Source organism: Poecilia reticulata, chromosome 3 (genome assembly GCF_904066995.2).
Source record: "Poecilia reticulata chromosome 3, P_reticulata-male-v2, whole genome shotgun sequence".
Taxonomy (NCBI): domain Eukaryota; kingdom Metazoa; phylum Chordata; class Actinopteri; order Cyprinodontiformes; family Poeciliidae; genus Poecilia; species Poecilia reticulata.
The window spans coordinates 35,495,411-35,511,601 of record NC_088832.1 but is presented as its reverse complement, the minus strand read 5'-3'; the positions used below and the strand labels follow the sequence as shown (position 1 = coordinate 35,511,601).

At 42.9% G+C, this 16,191-nt stretch overlaps 1 protein-coding gene across 2 annotated transcripts in view; it reads right to left on the bottom strand.

The window, feature by feature from the left end:
* Positions 1 to 16,054, bottom strand: part of LOC103460131 (multiple epidermal growth factor-like domains protein 11) — a 114,993-nt gene extending 98,939 nt beyond the window's left edge. Inside the window, exons 1-2 of one of the 2 annotated variants that reach the window (XM_081605650.1) lie at positions 15,741 to 16,054; positions 14,750 to 15,032 (exon numbers count right to left, since the gene is read on the bottom strand). The gene's annotated coding sequence lies outside the window, so the exon portion shown is untranslated. The remainder of the gene's footprint in view (positions 1 to 14,749; positions 15,033 to 15,740) is intronic. The other variant, XM_081605652.1, reaches the window with a different exon arrangement.
* Between the last annotated feature and the right edge of the window lie 137 nt (positions 16,055 to 16,191).

The following is a 16,191-nucleotide window of genomic DNA, read 5'->3' as shown; positions in this document are numbered from 1 at the left end:
AGAGATCAGGCTGACCTCTGACCTCCAGAGCCACATGAAGCCGGTTCCTCAGTGGACCTTCTATCAGCTGCAGAACATTTCAGAACCAGAGGACGAAAGTCTGAGACCAGAGAAACTTTGATTCCTGCAGCAGGTCAGAGAGACGAACCAACGACCCAGAACCTGCTGCTGGTCCAGACCCTGCTGGTCCAGAACCCTGCTGCTGGTCCAGAACCTGCTGCTGGTCCAGAACCCTGCTGCTGGTCCAGAACCTGCTGGTCCTGAACCTGCTGCTGGTCCAGAACCCTGCTGCTGGTCCAGAACCTGCTGGTCCAGAACCCTGCTGCTGGTCCAGAACCCTGCTGCTGGTCCAGAACTTGCTGCTGGTCCAGACCCTGCTGGTCCAGACCCTGCTGGTCCAGAACCCTGCTGCTGGTCCAGACCCTGCTGGTCCAGAACCTGCTGGTCCAGAACCCTGCTGCTGGTCCAGAACCTGCTGGTCCAGAACCCTGCTGCTGGTCCAGAACCTGCTGGTCCAGAACCCTGCTGCTGGTCCAGAACCTGCTGGTCCAGAACCCTGCTGCTGGTCCAGAACCCTGCTGGTCCAGAACCCTGCTGCTGGTCCAGAACCCTGCTGCTGGTCCAGAACCCTGCTGGTCCAGAACCTGCTGCTGGTCCAGAACCCTGCTGCTGGTCCAGAACCCTGCTGCTGGTCCAGAACCTGCTGGTCCAGAACCCTGCTGCTGGTCCAGAACCCTGCTGCTGGTCCAGAACTTGCTGCTGGTCCAGACCCTGCTGGTCCAGAACCTGCTGGTCCAGAACCCTGCTGCTGGTCCAGACCCTGCTGGTCCAGAACCTGCTGGTCCAGAACCCTGCTGCTGGTCCAGAACCTGCTGGTCCAGAACCCTGCTGCTGGTCCAGAACCTGCTGGTCCAGAACCCTGCTGCTGGTCCAGAACCTGCTGGTCCAGAACCCTGCTGCTGGTCCAGACCCTGCTGGTCCAGAACCTGCTGGTCCAGAACCCTGCTGCTGGTCCAGAACCTGCTGGTCCAGAACCCTGCTGCTGTTCCAGAACCCTGCTGCTGGTCCAGAACCTGCTGCTGGTCCAGAACCTGCTGGTCCAGAACCTGCTGGTCCAGAACCTGCTGGTCCAGAACCTGCTGGTCCAGAACCCTGCCGGCCCAGAACCCGCTGGTCCAGAACCTGCTGGTCCAGACCCTGCTGCTGGTCCAGAACCTGCTGGTCCAGAACCTGCTGGTCCAGAACCTGCTGGTCCAGAACCTGCTGGTCCAGAACCTGCTGGTCCTGAACCTGCTGCTGGTCCAGAACCCTGCTGCTGGTCCAGAACCCTGCTGCTGGTCCAGAACCCTGCTGCTGGTCCAGAACCTGCTGGTCCAGAACCCTGCTGCTGGTCCAGACCCTGCTGGTCCAGAACCTGCTGGTCCAGAACCCTGCTGCTGGTCCAGACCCTGCTGGTCCAGAACCCTGCTGCTGGTCCAGAACCTGCTGGTCCAGAACCCTGCTGCTGGTCCAGAACCTGCTGGTCCAGAACCCTGCTGCTGGTCCAGAACCTGCTGGTCCAGAACCCTGCTGCTGGTCCAGACCCTGCTGGTCCAGAACCTGCTGGTCCAGAACCCTGCTGCTGGTCCAGAACCTGCTGGTCCAGAACCTGCTGGTCCAGAACCCTGCTGCTGTTCCAGAACCCTGCTGGTCCAGAACCTGCTGCTGGTCCAGAACCTGCTGGTCCATAACCTGCTGGTCCAGAACCTGCTGGTCCAGAACCCTGCTGCTGGTCCAGAACCTGCTGGTCCAGAACCCTGCTGCTGGTCCAGAACCTGCTGGTCCAGAACCCTGCTGCTGGTCCAGAACCTGCTGGTCCAGAACCCTGCTGCTGGTCCAGACCCTGCTGGTCCAGAACCTGCTGGTCCAGAACCCTGCTGCTGGTCCAGAACCTGCTGGTCCACTGGTCCAGAACCTGCTGGTCCAGAACCCTGCTGCTGTTCCAGAACCCTGCTGCTGGTCCAGAACCTGCTGCTGGTCCAGAACCTGCTGGTCCATAACCTGCTGGTCCAGAACCTGCTGGTCCACAACCTGCTGGTCCACAACCCTGCTGCTGGTCCACAACCTGCTGGTCCACAACCCTGCTGCTGGTCCAGAACCTGCTGGTCCAGAACCTGCTGGTCCAGAACCTGCTGGTCCAGAACCCTGCTGGTCCAGAACCCTGCTGGTCCAGAACCCTGCTGGTCCAGAACACCACCCGGTTCTACACCGCCTAGATTTCAGAGAATAGACTTTAAATCCAGTTGGTAGTTTATGAAAATGCTGTTGGATCAACCTGCTGGTTCTGGTTCTGCATCCAGAACCAGACGTGGAGAAGCCTCATTCAGCTTCTATGTACCACTGGAACACATCTGGGTCCAGAAAGCAGCTGAAACACTGACCACTCCAGCCGGAAGCAGCCGGTTTGACCTCTGATGTGATGAAGCTTCCTGACAGTTTGTGTTTCTACAACTTTGTTTTCATGACGTGAAACTTTGAGCCGTTTTGTTGCTGAACTATAAAAACAAACTTGATAAAATTACACATTTATTCTCATATTGGGTCTTTTCCGACATCATAAATTCTCCTAACGACCGTCTTCTCTGCAGAAACTGAACCCGACCCGAACCGGACCAGAACCTGCGGATCTTCACAACAAAGCGGCGCCACGGCTCACACAGCTGACTCCACCTGGTGAAATCCGACTCAACGCAGGTTCTGCTGCCTTTCATTATTATTCCGACCGGAACCGGCGCCCAGAGACGAGGCGGCGTCAGCCGGAGCAGGCGTGACGCAAGCCGCGCCAGCTGTGACGTCAGCGTGATTCACGACTGACGCCGCCAGAGCCGATCGTCTGCATCGATCAGCTGCAATCAGGCGGGAATCCGACCCGATTTACTGCCGATTCCCGCAGACCGGGCCGGACCGGCGCAGGATCTGATCTGACCGAGTCTAAATTTAGACATCATGTTTCACAGCAAGGCTGCAGAAAAACGGCTTTTATATTAACAGCCTGCAATATTTTCAATCAAAAACATTTTCTGATCACAAATCATTGAATAAATTAAGATTTATGGTTTTTAATCCGTCACTTCAGCCTTCAGATCCAGCGTTTTAGGAACCGCTGATCAATAAGCAATAAATCAATAAAACAAACTCAGCTATTTCCATTGGCATGATTTATTATTTTTCTCTTTCTGCCAAAAACCGGATGCTAAAGTCTTCAGTCTGGTGAAGGACAGTTTCATAACTCAAAGAGTCTCAAAACAACAATATTATCGTTTATAGCAATAATTTATCAACCAGAAAAATCGGTGACTGATCGATCACTCCTGGAGAAACGTGGACTGAGAACGCGGACATTAGCTGCTACATGTTAGCAGTGAGATGCTATTTCAGGCTAGCGCTGCTTTGCTGATAGGCTAACTGCTTTTAGCACAACCTGAACACAGCAGTAGCGTTTAGCAGCATCCAATCAGATCGTTCAGAAATTAAAACAAGCTGCAGCAAACAGGAAGGGGCGGGACGGACCGCTGTCGGTCTCTTACCTTATTTGGAAATGGGACCATTGCACTCCGGAAGTGAAGGGGGCGCCATTTCCTATACTTCCGTTTGTATTTTCTTTAAAAATCTGATATATTTTCACCTTTAGGAAGGATTTTAACTCTCAGGATGTATTTGAACTTCTGTCTTTCATTTACTTCAGCGCAGCTCAGAGTTTTTAATACATTCTGTAGCTTTCGGTTTACTTCTATATCTGCTCCTAGTCACATCTTTTAGGGGTTGCTACTGCCTCTAGTGGCGTGGGGGAGGTAGCACAACTAATATAATGACATTCCTAAATCAGAATACCACCAAGTCTTTATTATTTACTATTAATTTCGGCATTACTGGAACAGTAAAAGATAAATTATCTGACAAAACAACATTTTTTTCTAATTTTCTTAAGGATGTAGAGCTAATTAAATAACAATAGTTTTATACATTATAAATAATTTCTATATATCTCCATCAATTATAGGAGGAACAAAAGACATAAGGAGACATGAAACATGATTAACTATAATAAAAATACCATTTGCAGTGAATACGTAAGAAATTTAAATGAGCAAAAGTCAATAAACAAATGAATTAGGTACAGAACAATAACAACCCAGGTTGTTAAACAGATATAAGCAAAAATTCACATTTTTGTTTTTACAGTGCCATGTGTTTTATTGAGAGACGTTTTGTTGAAGAGTCTTATATGAAAAAATAAGATGAAACTATTTATCAATGAGGAAATTTTCCTTTGACTCTAAAATGATAAATCATATTCATGAATCACATTATTACACGTCTGAGGCGACGATACAAAGTATCTGCAGAAACTTCATGTGTCCAACAATGATGGCAGGAGGCTCCAAGCAGAGACGGAGCCGTGCTGTTCACATCTATGTGCAGATTATCTGTGTCATGCAATAATATAATTGTAATTTTAGTAATTCCTGCTTTTAGTGCTGTGAGATTCTCTTCAAGATTATGGAAACATTGGAGTCATTTATTTGTGACTCGGTGAATAATATCATGTCATGTTTATTTTTATTTTATTTTGCTTGTTTTTAGCTTTTTTCTATGAACCTTTTTTGTGTCTGGAATAAAGATATGATTGATTGATTGGTCTTCTTAAAAGGTAGAGTCTCTGAGAACGGCTCTTAGAAATATAACCAGTGTTTTCAGCAAAGCTGAGCCGACTGTCCAGGAACGACGAGGAATTTTAAATTTGCCTCAGTTCAACAAGTCAAGTGAAACTGGAATCACTTTCAGTTCTTGTTTATGTCATTTAATTAGCTCTACTTCCTTAAGAAAATGAAAATATATGTTCTTTTGTGAGGGAATCTATCTTTTACTGTTCCAGTAATTCCACAATTAATAATAAGTAATAAAGACTTGGTGGTATTCTGATTTGGTAATGTCATTAGATTAGTTGTGCTACCTCCCCCACGCCACTAGAGGCAGTAGCGAGCCCGAAAAGATGCGACTAAGGAGCAGATTTAGAAGTTCACCGAAAGCTACAGAATGTATTAAAAACTGTGAGCTGCGCTGAAGTAAATAAAGAAATAAGTTCAAATACATTCTGAGAGTTAAACTCCTTCCTAAAGGTGAAAATATATCACAGATTTCAAACGAAAATAAAAACGGAAGTATAGGAAATAGCGCCCCCTTCACTTCCGGAGTGCAATGGTCCCATTTAAAATAAGGTATGAGACCGACAGCGGTCCGTCCCGCCCCTTCCTGTTTGCTGCAGCGACGTCCTTCTCAATTAAAACCCACTGAGCCCAGAGAAGCGGCTTCTCCGTCACTGTTGGTAGAGGTTGTGCATCAAATTTGTGGACGTACCAGAAACACACAAACACAAAGGTTCCAGCTCGGGACTTTTCTATGTCAAGAAAAAGAAAAAGTGTGTTTATTTCAGTTTTTAACAATATGTATGTCATCAATTAATCAAAATTAACACGCTAAAGTCCAGGTCCTAATCATTAATTATTATTATTGTTGTTTTATTGCATGTTCTCATCTTTGTTTGTGATCTACTGCAGATCTTTATTCTAGAAAACTGCAGCTTCCATGTTTTTCCCTTCAGCCGCTGATCCAACTAATCAGCTGGTGATTGAACAGAAAAACCCTCATTTGGCTGTAAAAACACTCAGAGAGGTTTTCAGGTGTTGATTCTGCGTGTCTTCTTCTAATCTGCAGATATTGATGGGTTCTTTAATCAGAGGCTCCTCTGCGCTCATCGACCGCCGGTTAAACCGGGAGGCTGCGCGTCGGCAGCGCGGCTACCCCGGGTCGACCCGGCGCACGCAGGAACACATATCAGCACTATTTGTAAGAAGTCACACACGGAGCGCTGCGCCTGTCATTTAGATCAACCGGCTAATTATTGATCCGACGGAGACCCTGCAGATGTGCAGGTATGTGGGAATCCGGAGGCGCGCGATCCGGGTCGGGTCAGCGAAACGCAGGACGCGCTTTCTGCATCACGATGATCAAATCCTGGTTCTGTCAGAGACGCTGCAGGAAGCGACAGTCGTTGTTCCAGAAACACATAAATTATCACAGTATTAACGGGAGAAACGTTTTTTAATAAACTGCTTCTTTACTTACATTTTTAAATTTAAAAGGATAAAAGTTTCAGTGTGTTAAAGGGAGAGATTTATGTAAAATTAACTTTTTTTTTATCTTTCCATCAAGTTATGAAGTTTTTCCCTGGACCGTTGCTTTGATTCTTTCATGTTTGATAAATCTTTTAATCTCCATGGCAACCATTCAGCTGAGCAAAACACCTGAGTGGACCTAGCCCCGCCTCTGAGGCGCAGCTCCTCCCCACTCAGCTCCTCTAGACTAGCTAGCAGCTACTAGCAAACAGCCGAGCTCATTATAGGAGCTGCTGCTCAGAGCAACTCCGGTCGTTAGAGGGTTAATAGAGGAGCCATGTTTGGGTGATTTCCTGAAGGCGGGGCTTCAGGAAGAGCAGGAGCTTCTTAAAGAGACATAGGCCCAATTTCAAGGCGCTAAATTACAAAGTCAAATTTATATTAAGTCATATTTGACATAAATAGCATTTTATAACAACTAAAGGTAACAATTCCTGCATTTTGCTATAAAATGGCACTTTGTGCTTGAAAAAAATAAAATACTGTCGCTTTAAGTAAAAAGAGGCAGGAAACCAACAGAATGGACGAAATGAGATGAAATGTTTCCAACATTTAAGTGACTGTAGAGCAAAAATGAAAAAAAACTTCCATCAGAAACTGTTTATGGGATCAGAAACGTTTCCTTCATTTGCTCCAAACACTGAGCAGCAACACAGTCACCCAAACATTAGAAACCGTTAGCACACAGTTAGCCTTAAACTTCATTTGGAGTTTTGCGTCTCCACGGCCAAAATGGCGGCTGATTAGAGGAGCCGACCAGCCGGTTCAGACAAACGATCAGTCAGAACCGATCCGGTACGGCCGTCTGGTTCGCTGACAGAATCTCCTGGGGGTCCGGGTGAGAGGACTGGATTTGTCCCCACAGAGGAAATCAGCCTCAGGCAGAAGAAATCCCACCGACCGGAAACAGAGCCAACCTGAATACGGGCGGCTCGCTTCGCAACGCCTCGATCCTGCCGCCTCTGGAGGTTTCAGGAGATTTTCCTGGTTTCAGACTTTAAACCCAACAAGTTTCAGGTTCCCAAACATTCAGCGCCGGAAAAATATGTAGTTTATTTAGCTAGCTCAGAGCTAAATACTTAATTTAGCTAGCTCAGAGCTAAATACTTAGTTTATTTAGCTGGCTCCGAGCTAAATAGTTTATTTAGCTAGCTCATTATTTAGCTAGCTCAGAGCTAAATAGTTTATTTAGCTAGCTCATTATTTAGCTAGCTCAGAGCTAAATAGTTAGTTTATTTAGCTAGCTCAGAGCTAAATACTTAGTTTATTTAGCTAGCTCAGAGCTAAATACTTAGTTTATTTAGCTAGCTCAGAGCTAAATACTTAGTTTATTTAGCTAGCTCAGAGCTAAATACTTAGTTTATTTAGCTGGCTCCGAGCTAAATAGTTTATTTAGCTAGCTCATTATTTAGCTAGCTCAGAGCTAAATAGTTTATTTAGCTAGCTCATTATTTAGCTAGCTCAGAGCTAAATAGTTTATTTAGCTAGCTCATTATTTAGCTAGCTCAGAGCTAAATACTTAGTTTATTTACTTGGCTGAAATATGTAGCCCTGTCTCTGATGTAGCTAAATATTCCAACTGGCAAAATGAGCTAAATATTTAGTGGATAAACTAAATATTTAGCTAGAAACTGAAACATTTATAAACACATAAATAACATGGTGAAAATACAACATTAAAAAATGAAACCCTATATTTTTGTTTTCTAATTTATTAGATGCTAAACAACCAAAATGATTGTTGTTGATTTTCAGCAGCCCTCCATAGTTTGGACTTTCTCCTAAATGTAAGATTTGCTTTTGGTGAAAGTCCTGGACTTCATCATCATCATCATCATCATCATCATCATCATCATCATCATCAGGGATGTTCCTCCATGAAGGAGTAAAAACTTCCTGGATGTTGTGCAGCTTTAGGTTTGAGTTGCTAACAGGATGAGCAGATTACCTTCAAGCTTCAGCCTGAAGAAATGACAGACTTCCTGCTGGAAACCGTTTCTCTGTTTGTCCTTGGACTCTGAAAAGCTGCAGAACAAAATGAGCTGCAGAGACTTTCCATCTGCAGAAAGTCCAAAACAGACGAGACAAGCAGAAAACGAAGCAGCGAGCGAGAGCGGCGGCGTCTTGGTACGAACAGCCGCCAGCGACATGCAGAAACCCGAGTCTGCAGGTGTTAGCATGTAAATATAGCAACAGCTTTGACCTTTGACCCCAGGAAGCTTTCATACATAAATAACAGACTTACTAAAAATAAAATTATTCATCTACTTTATTTCCTCAGTTTTAATCCCCTTTAGAAAAACTGACCAAACAGAAAAACTATGAAAATAAAAAAAAATGTTTTTATTTCATTATGTTGACAAAAAGACTTAAAGATGGAGTTTCTACTGCGCCACAATCAGAGCATCGCTTCATTAGCAGCCTGAAGGTCAGCTGAAGGTCAGCTGAAGGTCAACACTTTGCTGAAACACGGAGCAGCTGCAGTGGCTCAAAGGATTTAAAAATAATAAAAAAAAACAACCTGAGTGAAGAAGTTTCTGATCACTGCAGAAACTTTAATATTTTTTTAAAATTTGGCCTAATTTTTAGAATTATTGCAGCTTCTTCATGTCGGCACCAAACAGAACCGCTTTTCAAAACCAAAATTGTTTTTCCTTTAATATAAACACACCTGCGCTAAGCCCCGCCCCTCCAGCTCACCTGAACTGTCATGGCCGACAATCAAAGCAGTTCAAACTGCACTGACACGGCCAGAACATCCAGAGAACGACGGCGTTTTAGGGCCCAAAGAGACAAAGGGTTAGGGTACATTTACCCCGAAAACACAGAAATTATTCTAAAGTCAAAAAACTGCAAGAATAAAAACTAAAAAAAAAATAAAGACAAAGCAAGTCATTCATGAAAAGGCAAAACTTTTATAGAACATGTTTTAGGTTAATCTCAGAAAATTTCTAGAAAAACTTGGAAATGTTTATAAAGTCAAAAATTTGTATCCAAAAAAAAAAAAAAGCTATTTTTTGAGTTTTCGACGTCAGAAATTTGCTTGAAAATTACTTTTAGATTTGCTAAAAAAAGAAAAAAAAATTCTCAAAAATTTCTGAGATTAATCTAAAAATGTTAGTTTTTTTCTCATAAATGTAATAATTACTGAATAAAAGTGAGAAAAACTTGCATAAAGATTTTTCTTTCCATACTTTGTAGCATCACAGGGTTTGTAAAGGAAAATCCAAATTATTCACATGAAGGAAGTGAAAACATGAAAAACGGAAACAAACAAAGTAAAACTAAAGATTCTCATGTTTGTTTACTTGGATTATAACTCAGAGTTAGAAACAACTTTCTGCAAATATTGAGCGAAAATTAATTTCCACTTTTCTTCACTGGGTGTAAAATTTGCCAAAAAAGTTTTTTAGCATTTAGAAAAATGTGAATCTCAGAGTGACGGAGTAAACATGGCCTCCGCTTTGCCTCCTAATTCTCGCCCCAGTTTGTTTGTGCAGCGCCAGCTGGTTGCTAGGCAACACGAAGGAGGAGCAGCTGCTGCCTGCCGGAAAAGAGGAAGAGGAGGCTCTTCGTCACGCGGCGTTTAATCCAAATCTCAGAACTGAGAGAAGTTTCCACGACCGCAGCAGGAGCTGGACGAAGCTCCGGGTCCGGCAGAACCTGCGCGACGTCGGCCATCTTTGATCAGACAGGAGGAAACGATTCTGCAGATTTTCATCTTAAACTCACTGATCAGGTTTTTATTCAGCTCAACTTTCCTTAAGTTGCTTTGGTGGAGCTTTTTTTAGCCTTTCCTGCTCTGACCTTTGACCTTAGCTAAAGGTCAGAGATGTGGGGTCACATCCAGGTTTCTACTGGTCCGACTTTAAACCCGTTCCCCCGTTTATGATCATAACAAACATCACAGCTATCAATGAAAATGAAATAAACTTCATTTTATAAACATTTCTATGAAATTTAGAGGAAAATCATAGAACTCATCAGATCAAAATCATTAAAAATCCTCAACCTAACAGTTAATACCGTGTTTTACACACACACACACACACACACACACACACACACACACACACACACACACACACACACACGGCTCCGCCTGCTCACAGACTCTGAGTTATTAACGATGGTGGAGGAAAAACTTGATGAACTGATGCTGGCAGAGGAACCAGGGATCATGAACTGGACTGTGAGCCGAACTCGTTAATCAGAACCAGGCGACTCGGTTCCTCCTGAGATAAAACCTGCAGGAAACCCAGGAAGGAGCCGGACAAACTCAGACGCTTCATCAGGATCAGAATCGCCCTGAAACATCAGATAAATATCAAGAATCAGACGTTTAAATATCGGAAAAGAGGGATTTAAATATCACCAATCAGCTGTTTAAATATCGGGTTTTGGTGGTTTAACCTTCTAGGCCGAGTGTGTCGATGACGATGGAACCGAATTTGCTGCACCGCAGTTCGATGACACTTTGTGAAAAAGGTTTCTGAAAGCTTTGCAGCCGATATCGGGTTATTACGGGAGTTTAACTCCCGCCGCAGCAGGAAGTGAAGTCAATCCTGAAAGTTCTGGTTGTTATGGATAGATGTGAGTAAATATACATATAAAGAACTTCATACAATTAAAACATCCAGGTGGAGATTTGAAACTCAAAGGGTTAAATATTGTGAATCAACGGTTTAAATATCGGATGTTTGTGGTTTAAAAATCATATAAATGTCGGATTTAGAGACAAGAACGGGATGGGAGGGAATTCCCGAATCTTTTCCTCCTTTATTGACCTCAGCAGTCCAAAACAACCCCGACGCGACCCCTCCCCCGCCTGTTTCTGTCCCTCATGGCCTGCAGGGATAAACTCAGGAGGTTTTATAACGGTCCACTCTCTCTCGCCCCTCCCAGCAGAAGCACTTAAAGCTCTTTCATGTTGCTTTTCTTCCCTCTTTCTTCTTTGTCGCAGCCTGAATGCGACGGCGGCAGCCGCCGGCTGCTGGCCTTAATGCTCCTCCACCGACTCTCACGCTTTGCTGCTGCTTCGTCCTGAGAAAACGCCGTCCTGACTGAAGTCGCTCCATAATTCATCAAACGCAAACCACTTCTGCTTCCGCTTCATTTCCTGCATCTTAATCAGCCAAAACGAGACAAACAGCAGAAAACTTTGGTCTGATATTAGCATCAAGCCAAAGAGGAAACATTGATTGTTCTGGTTCCATAACGACGTCACTTCATCAATAATCATCAATAATCACGTTTCTCTTCCTGGTTTGGTTTCTTCAGGTTTTCTCCTGCTTCTCTTCTGTCTGTTTGCTTTTGTTCCTTTTATTCAGGTGATTTTTTTTGTTTTTTTTGTTGCCGTTTCCATTAATATGTTTTTTTCTGGATTCTTCCTAAATTTTCCCGTTTCCTTCCTGCTTTGTACGGAGGACTGACCCTGCCAAAACTATCATTACGTGTATAAATAAATGGCTTAAGAAAGTAATTCTTGAGAACGATGTTGCATCCAAAAAATAAAAAATAAGAACTTTCTCAATTTATTTTATTCTTTGTGACAAATTCATATTAATATAACTAATATATTACTTATTTTTCATTTTTATTCCTAATCTTAGTGTTTTGTAAATTATTTTCCTTTTATCTCTTCATATTCTGTATTTAATATATAGTTTTTCATTTCATGTTACATTTTATTTCAGTATTTATTTCCTATCTTGTATTAATTTTGTAATTTTTTTTTAATGTTTGCAGTCGATCTGAGAAAACAGAGCAAATGAAAGTAAAAAAAAAAATCATGAATACGGAATATGAAAAATGACAATAAATAAATGAGCAATAAACAAAGAAATAGAATGTAAAATTAAATTTTAGTGATAAAGTTAAATACCATTGAAAATGACAAAATAAGCATTTTTCAGATGAATTATTTACTTTTACAAACCATTTACTTATTTCCATTTTTTCTATCTGCTTCTTATGGAAGACTGATCCTGCCAAAACTGGCGATAAATCAAGAAAAAATGTCCTAATTAAGTAAATAACGTGACAAATATTGCCAGTTTTGGCAGGGTCAGTCCTCCATAGATTTCATCAGGTCAGTATTTTCTCTCTAAAATCAAAATGGCAGCAGGATTTTGGTTTAGATGTTGCTGGGTCGCAGGTGAGTCCGGTTTGTTCTGGTTCTGGTTGTTTTCATGGGTCGGTTTGTTAGTTGGGTAAACATTCCCTGATTGATCAGCCGATCACACGTATTGATCCGGAGGATTCCCAGTTTGAAAAGGTCCAGCAGACAGGAACCAGGGGCTCCCAGTGCGGCTCTCAGACTACGACCCAGAACCAACCGGGCCGCGGTTCTGATGATCGGAGATGAAAGTGAGCCCTAGCTGCTAACGAGGGGCGGCGGCGGACTCCCAGTTCATTACAGGTGAGATTCTGGAAAACATCAGAGAACGCCTCGGCTTCCTTTAATCGATCATTTCTTCTTCTTCACTTCAAACGCGAGCAGACGTTTCTCTGCAGCTCAAACCAGGTCAGAGGAACCGCACTCTACCTGCCGGTTCTGATTCTGACTCGATCCGATTCATTTTCAGCCACAAAACAATAAATATGCGGCATAACATGAAGGAATAAACAGATTATAAGCAAGTGTTTGTATTTTAACTCAGTTTTATAGCTTGAGAAAAAAACAGCATCAGCAGAAAAACCAGCAATCATGAAAATTTTGCTTCGTTCCTTAAATGCCTAGAGGTGCAAATTAGCATCAAAGCTGAATTTACACTGAATTGTATCTGATTTTTTCCACAAATTCAGAAAACGAGCATCAAAGTTCAGGCTGGTGTTTGAAGCGGTTATTGGCTGGAAACACAGAGTTCACAGTTCTGATGCATTTAATCCATTTGGACTTTTCAGGGTTCAGTCAAAGCTGAATTTAATCTGTGGAGAATCTACTGGAGCATCGCAAAACAAAAACGATTTAAAATGCAAACCTCAGTGAGACTTCAAATCAAGTCTCTGACATGCAAAACCAAACAAACATTTAACCAATTTATCATCAACCGAAACATGTAAACAGTTTAAACCAGAGAGAGATAATCCAGATCAAATCTCAACAAACCGATCAGAGGAGCCTTAAAACGGCTAAATATGGACAGAAAATCCTGTCAAAAAACTCTGAAACTTTGAGATTAATCTCAGAAGATTGAGAAAAAAACAACTAAATTTCTGAGTTCAGAAATCCAAAAATTTGCCAGAAAAATCTGAGACAGTTTTAGATTAATGGCAGAAATTTTCAATAATAAAACGTGGAAATTTCTGAGTTCATGCGTAAAGTGTGCGAGAAAGAGACACAATATTTTAGATTCATCTCAGAAATTTTCTAGAAACCCCCCGTAAATGTCTGAGTCTGAAATTACTTACATGTTTAGGTTAATCTGAACAAGATAATTTCTGAGCTCCAAAAGTAAAAAACATGCAGGAAAAACCTAAAAAAATTTTTTAGATTAATCTAAAAATATTTGAAAAAAAAAAAAAACAAGCCTACAAAGTGGAAAAATGTTCAGATTTTGAAACTCATTTCCAAGGATTTTTTCATTTAATGTAAAATTTTTGACAGAAATTTACTTCTTTATAACTTCCTGATTTACTTGTTGCAGTAATTCAACGGCAACAGGAACCACGCAGTGAATTAAAGGTCCAGATTCCTGCAGAACCTCCGCAGGTTGAGATGATTTTTGAAGCTGATCAGTTGACCCAGCAGCAGCAGCAGCAGCAGCAGCTGCAGCAGCAGCAGCAGCTGCTGCAGCTGCGCTTCCTCTTTAAAACTATTTAATTAAAGTAAGAGCTCAGGCAGCATCAGCAGCTGCATTACTTTTATTGCAAGGCCACATTTGTGACAAATGTCTCGGTGACACATGGCTGCAGTGCGCTAAGTGGCGCTCAGCCCGCAGCTTAAATTACTCCGCTAACTGGATGCGGCCATCAGACCCGCACACGGGAGCGGCGGCGGGATCACCTGCAGGCGGGGACCTGCGTGCTGCTGTGCGGCGCCCCCTGCTGGCGGCGGAACCGAGCCCGCTTCAGGGCATCGATGGAAGCGGCAGCAGCAGCGATCAGCCTGACCTGCTGCTTGATTTAAACACCAGAACATGAGCGCGGACCGGACCGGACCGGACCGGACCGGACCGATAGGAGCGCTCTGAGCAAACCGCTGCAGGACGTTCAATAAACTGGAAATGTGTCAAACTTTTAATAACCGCATTTTAGTTTCATTCATTCATTTCTCTGCTACAAGATTATTAATTGATTTAAGCGCTACAAACAGAAATAAAGCTTTGTGTGTGTGTGTGTGTGTGTGTGTGTGTGTGTGTGTGTGTGTGTGTGTGTGTGTGTGTGTGTGTGTGTGTGTATATAACAAAAAATATCATCTTAAGTTAAAAGTGCCTCCACTCTGCTGGTTCTGGTCCCGGTTTGCTTCCAACATGAGTCCAAATCGCGTAAAAACAACAAAACAAGCTCCTGGTTCTGCTTCTCCAGCTTACCTGCAGCGAGTTCGGTCCAGAACAAAGTTGGGTCTGACAGCGGCGGGCGGCGGCTCCTCTCAGGTGAAGGTTTTCCCCAGAACAAGTCGGTCCTGAAGCGGCACCAAAGTCCTCAGCATCGCTGCAGTTTCCAACTTGACTCTGAGCTCCGCCGCAGCTTCTCTGCGCGGCGGAGCCGAAGATCAGCGGGCGGACCAAGAGGATTCACTCCCGCTTCCCTCAACCCACTGCAGCGTCTGCCGGCGACGCTGCCAAAGATCAGCAGAGGCGCCAAGAGGACTCCCTGCCGTCCAAGAACAGATGCTGCGTTCAGTGAGTTTCGGGAAAGCTGGGTTTTCCATTTATTTTTTGTTAAAGCGTCTGATAATTATTACGGTATATTAGGGTAGATAGAAAAAAAAATTTTTTTCTGAGATTAATCTCAGAAATCTTCTAGAAAAAACAAGAACACTTCTGAGCTCCAAAAATAAAATTAAAAAAAATTGCAAGAAAAAAATCTGAAATTTTGAGATTAAGCTCAGAAATTTTTCAGAAAAAATTTCGAAAGTTGCCAAAAGTCAAATATGCTTGACGTTTGAAACTCAGAAAACTCCATAATTTTTTCTAGAAAATTAATCTAAAAATTTCAGATTTTTTTCTAGCAAATTTTCATTTTACCAAGATCAAAATTTCCCTCGTTTTTTCCCCCGTTCTTCTAGGAAATGTACAACTTTTCTAACTCAGCCATTTCCATGTTTTTTGCAGAACATTTATGAGATTAATCCAATAAATTCTGTTTTTTGGCGGAAATTTATGCCACCTTCTTCCCATCTACCATGACCCTAATATGTTGTGGGAGACAATTACGGGATTTCAACATGGCGACGTAAATAAATATGGTACGTTGCTTCTTACGAACATAATTTCAAACTTTACTTTCCACAAACTAATATTACTAACAGTTTAAAGCTGCAGACGCCACATTTAGCATTGACTTCAGACGATCTCTTACCTGTGTTCCTTGTAAAATCAACATTTCAATCAAGTCTTCTGCTGTTGATGCCAGGAGCGGCCATTTTGAAAAGCGGAGTTGGCCTTTACAGGTCGTCGTACACGGAGTTACTCCCAAAATCTGACTTCGGGGGTCGTGCCAGCTGATTTTTTTCTAACTGGGAAGTTGGAATTTCACAGTTTTGACTACAACTGGAATACGTCATAAAAAGTTAGCTAATCCAACTTTAGTCAATCATAAACAGTAGTTGCCCTAAATGAGCAACATTGTATTTATTGGGAAAACATGCTGCATTCCAGTTACCTCGGAACTTGGGAATGTTTTTGACATCACACCCAAGGAAACAGCGTTCCTGTAAAAAAAAAAGAAGAAAAAAGTAAAAGAAATACATTTCCAACATGGCGATGGATTTTCTCAACAAATTTGATCAATGGAATCAATTATTAAAATC